Source organism: Triticum urartu, chromosome 5 (assembly GCF_003073215.2).
Source record: "Triticum urartu cultivar G1812 chromosome 5, Tu2.1, whole genome shotgun sequence".
Classification (NCBI taxonomy): Eukaryota; Viridiplantae; Streptophyta; class Magnoliopsida; order Poales; family Poaceae; genus Triticum; species Triticum urartu.
The window spans coordinates 332,760,372-332,765,874 of NC_053026.1; positions in this window are offsets into that span (position 1 = coordinate 332,760,372).

A 5,503-nucleotide genomic window follows, 5' to 3' on the forward strand; every position below is an offset into this window, starting at 1 on the left:
ATGATTGTTGTTGCTTTTATTTACCTCTAAAATCCCCCAGTGGGTGGGCTTAGCCGCGAATCCGTTTCGCCTAAGTTCAAAAGAAAATCCTACCGAGTGGTGAGCAATCCTCCCACTCGGGGGCTTAGCTGCAGTCCAGTACTCGCCTAAGTTCTCTCACTCGGAGACTTAACTGCAGTCCGGTACTCGCCTAAGTTTGAAAAAAATCCTACCAAGTGGAGAGTAATCCTCCCACTCGGGGGCTTAGCTGTAGTCCAGTACTCGCCTAAGTTCTCTCACTTGGAGACTTAACTGCAGTCCGGTACTCGCCTAAGTTTGAAAAAATCCCACCGAGTGGAGAGCAATCCTCCCACTTGGGGGCTTAGCTGCAGTCCAGTATTCGCCTAAGTTCTCTCACTTGGAGACTTAGCTGCAGTCCGGTACTCGCCTAAGTTTGAAAAAATCCCACCGAGTGGAGAGCAATCCTCCCACTCGGGGGCTTAGTTACAGTCCAGTACTCGCCTAAGTTTGAAAAAATCCCACTGAGTGGAGAGCAATCCTCCCACTTGGGGGCTTAGCTGTAGTCCAGTACTCGCCTAAGTTTAAAAATTCCTACCGAGTGGAGAGCAACCCTCCCACTCGGGGGCTTAGCTGCAGTCTGGTACTCGCCTAGGCTCTCCCACTCGGGGGCTTAGCTGCAGTCCAGTACCAGCCTAAGTTTAAAAAATCCTACCGAGTGGAGAGCAACCCTCCTACTCAGGGGCTTAGCTGCAGTCTAGTACTCACCTAAGCCCTCCCACTCGGAGGCTTAGCTGCAGCCCAGTACTCGCCTAAGTTTGAAAAAATCCCACCGAGTGGAGAGCAATCCTCCCACTCAGGGGCTTAGCTGCAGTCTAGTACTCGCCTAAGTTTAAAAAATCCTACCGAGTGGAGAGCAACCCGCCCACTCGGGGGCTTAGCTGCAGTCTGATAGTCACCTAAGCCCTCCCATTCGGAGGCTTAGCTGCAGCCCAGTACTAGCCTAAGTTTAAAAAATCCTACCGAGTGGATAGCAACCCTCCCACTCGGGGGCTTAGCTGCAGTCTAGTACTCGCCTAAGCTCTCCCACTCGGAGGCTTAGCTGCAGTCCAGTACTCGCCTAAGTTTGTAAAATCCTACCGAGTGGGGAGCGACCCTCCCACTCGGAGGTTCGGAGCTACGCCACAAGTACAACGTACGCTCCATCCCTATCCGCAAGGATGACGAGGTGCAGGTCGACTCCAACCTTCTCCTTCGGAGCTATGCCACAAGTACAACGTGCGCTCCATCCCTATCCGCAAGGACGACGAGGTGCAGGTCGACTGCAGCCTTCTCCTTCGGAGCTACGACACAAGTACGACGTGCGCAAGGACGATGAGGTTCATGTCGACTGGAACCTTCTCCTTCAGAGCTACAGCACAAGTACAATGTGCGCTCCATCCCTATCCGCAAGGACGACGAGGTGCAGGTCGACTTCGACCTTCTCCTTCGGAGCTACGGCACAAATACAACATGCGCTCCATCCCTATCTGCAAAGACGAAGAGGTGTAGGTCGACTGCAACCTTCTCCTTCGGAGCTACGACACAAATACAACATGCGTTCCATCTCTATCCGCAAGGACGATGAGGTGCAGGTCGACTGCAACCTTCTCCTTCGAAGCTACACCACAAGTACAATGTGCGTTCCATCCCTATCCGCAAGGACGACGAAGCGCAGGTCGACTGGAGCCACCACTTCAGAGTTGGATCTCCAGCGCAAAGGCTATTCCGAGCAGTGAACAAAGTCCATTCGAAGGCAAAACACAAGCGTATTTGGAGATAAACCAAATTCGGATAAATCCTAAAGTTCCAAGCAGCAAACCAAAAATATTCGAGCATCAAGCCCGAAGGAGTTTAACATTACAGCAACCACTCGGCATTCTGAGGCAAATTTAAAGCAGATTCAAGTCTCATAAGTTTGTTCACTCGGCGGGAGGAGGGCTGGCAGGCTCGACGAATTCGTCCAGGTCGATCCCGTCCGCGATCCGAGTAGCAGCAGTGATGAAAGTTTCCATGAAGGACTGGAAGCCATGCTTTTTGGTGTTAGCGACGTTGATCGCAGCCAGCTTGTCTTCACGAGCCTCCTTGCAGTGGACTCGCACCAAGGACAGTGCCACGTCAGCACCACACCGGGCGGAGGACTTCTTCCATTCTTGCACTCGGTCAGGGATCTCGTTCAGTCGAGCCATCATGGATTCCAGGTCATTTTGAAGCGTCGCCCTTGGCCAAAGCGATGATTCGATTCGGGAGACTACCTCCTTCAGGCGCACGAGGTAGCTTGTGGCGCTGGCGATATGGGACTCCAGTCGGAGCATGTTCATTGCAGTTTCGTCGCAAACTGGAGAAGCGATAGGGTCCAGACCCGTCTCGACCTTTCTAGTTTCCTCGTCAAAGTCTTGGCAGAATTCTATAGCCAAAAATTAGTGAGTTGACCGAGCATGGTCCGTTCGCAAGCATCAACACAGTCGGTTTAAAAGAAATACCTTCCAGCGTGAGATAGAGCTTCTTGGCAAGAGTCCTCAGATAAGCTTCCGTGTCATTCCTCTTGCGGATCGCGGACTCCAGCTTTACATTCAGGGCAACTTTGTCCTTCTTCAAACTAGTCACTTCACGGTTAGATTCATTGAGGCAAGATTCCAGCCTGTTCACCTTCCCTTCTAGCGTTCCGACTGAAGCCAGCTTCTGGTCTGCGAGAGTAGTTTTATGTTGGGCTGCTTTTTGCGCGGCGGCGAGGTCCGAGTCCTTCTTCTCCAGAGCCAACTTCATTTTCTCTGCAAAAGAAGCAATCGAATCAAACAAGAGATCGAAGAAATATATTGAAAGACAGTCGACACACAATTACCTTCCATACCAACAGCTTTGTCTTAAGCTTTCTTCAGATTCTGCTGGGCCAATTCCAAGTCGAGGTTGAGTTGCCTCGGTTTCTCCTCAAGTTTAGCAAACTTGGAAATAAGAGTACAAGACTTTTGTAGAAGGCAAAAGACGGGTCAGTCGACAAGATCAAAGGTTGTTTACTTCCGAGTGAATAAAACCTAAAGAAGTCACTTGAGACCCCAGCCGACTGCACACAGTCGACTATAGTCTCGGGGACTACACCCAGCGGGTGCACTTGGCGTGTCCCTGCTGATTAAAACCCAACTCGACCGGTCCGCCCGGATCAAGTCAAAAAAAGTTGTTTAGACCCCAATCGACTGCCAGCAGTCGACTGCGCTCTCGGGGACTACACCCAGTGGGTGCACTTGGCGTGCCCCCACCGGTTCATATCCTACTCGACCGGTTCGCTCGAGTCGAGTAGAAGAAAAGAAAGGAAGGTAGAACTCAGACCCAGTCGACTGCCAGCAGTCGACCGCGGTCTCGGGGACTACACCCAGTGGGTGCACTTAGCATGCCCCCACTGGTTCAGATCCTACTCGCCCAGACCGAGTGGAAGAACGCAACTACCAAAGACAATAAAACACCCAATGGGTGCACTGATTCAACGCAAACAACAGGAGATTGTGTAGAATAAATTTTTTTGGGTAGCATATCCTGATAGAACAAGAGTAGTTGAAAAGTCTACTTACCTGGACATTGGCCCGGAGAGCAGCGCTGGCGTCGTAGGCAGTCTGGCTATTCTCATGCACCGTCTTCATCCGTTCCATCATCACGTCAGCCTGTCGGATGGCTTCCGCAGCCGCTTCTGACTGGTTGTCTAGGACGGGGTAGCTGGTGAAGAAGAGAGTAGACGACCCAGGTGTGGCAGCTTGGAGCTCCGTGGCATGGAGTTGGACGACTGAAGGAATCACCGGTGCAGTCGACGGTACGGGGTGTTCACTCGACAAGGGTGCAGCGAAGGTTACAGAGGCCCTGCCCCCGTCTCCAGGTTGACGGACGGGTGGTGTTGTCGTTGGCCCTTGCTGAGACATCTTGCCAGCTGCTACCTTCTTGCTCTTCCTGGGCTTAAGAGCCACATCTTCATCGTCATCTGGAAGATCGATGACGTTGGGTGGAGCTGCAAGACAGATCGTTCGACCCCAAGTGAACCACTAGAAGGCAATCGACCAAGGAATCAAGAACAAGATCATAAGAGTTTCTACCTGGGTTAGAGGTAACCGTGTCTTCCATCTCCTCGTCTCGATACTGGAGGGAAGAGGTTCCCGATGTAGCAGCACTGCATGTGTCCGTACTCAGTCGGTTACGTTCTGTTGCCCGAGTCGATGAAAAGAACAAGTCAGATGATTACCCGGAGATGGTAGGGACGGTCACTTTGATCCTGGGCAAAGCCTTGGGCAGTTTGGAGGAGGTGGCCTTCGGTGCTTTTGGAGCTGGAGGTGGCACAACCTTGGGCTGCTTTGGCGCCTTCTCAATCGGCGCTAGAGAAGACGTCCGGGGGCGCTTCGAAGACTGCCCAGTCGGCGCGGTCGCCAGGTCCGGGGTGCTCGCCGGGTCGTGTGCGTGCTTGGATCTCCTCTCTCTGTGAGGAGGCGAGTCGACTTCTTTGTCATCGCTCGAGTCATCGCTCTCTTTGTCCTCCTCTGCATCCGAGTGCCACTCGCCGCTCTCGCCCCCACTCGCTCCCTCCTCGACGTCTTGCTCCTGCATTCCGTTGGGCATTGAGTACATGTCAATGAGATCCTGAAAGAACAACGAGCAAAAGGAGTACAGTCGACCATCAACAAGGTGTCACACAGTGAATCGGAAAGGTATTTGAGAAAAAAGAATCATACCTGCTCCGGCTGGCGCGAGTGGTCGAATGGAATCACCCTCCTAGACCCCCTTGGGTTGTCTTGTTGCTGGTGATTCCCATCAGCCACTTCTCCAAGATGTCCTCACTGACGTCCTCTAGGTGAATCCGAGTGGAGTCCTCGAGTCCAAAGTACATTCACATCGGATGATCACGGGCCTGGAGCGGTTGGATGCGTCGACCGATAAAGACCTCCAGCAGGTCCATCCCAGTCACCCCGTCGCGAACGAGTTGGACGACCCGCCCGACCAACACCTTGACCTGCGCCTTCTCTTCGGGAAGCACCTTCAAGGAGGAGGGCTTCTCCACTCGAGCCAGTGAAAAGGGAGGAAGTCCGGTCGACTGACCCGGGGTCGGCTGATCCTTGCAGTAAAACCAAGTCAACTGCCAGCCGCGGACCGAGTCAGGAAGGATCATCACAGGGAAGGTGCTCGTGTTCCTCATCTGGATCCCCAGGCCCCCGCACATCTGGATCACGTGCGTCCTCTCATCACTCAGATTGGCCCTTTTGACCGACTGGGAGCGACATGTGAAGATATGTTTGAAGAGGCCCCAGTGCGGTCGACAGCCCAAGAATTGACACAAAAGCGGCCAGATAGACTATAGTGTTTGGAGTGAAGTGGTGGAGCTGAGCCCCAAAGAAGTTCAAAAAGCCCCAGAAGAAAGGATGGGGAGGCAGAGAAAATCCACGATCGACATGGGTGGCGAGGAGAACGCACTCACCCTCCCTTGGCCGCGGCTCGG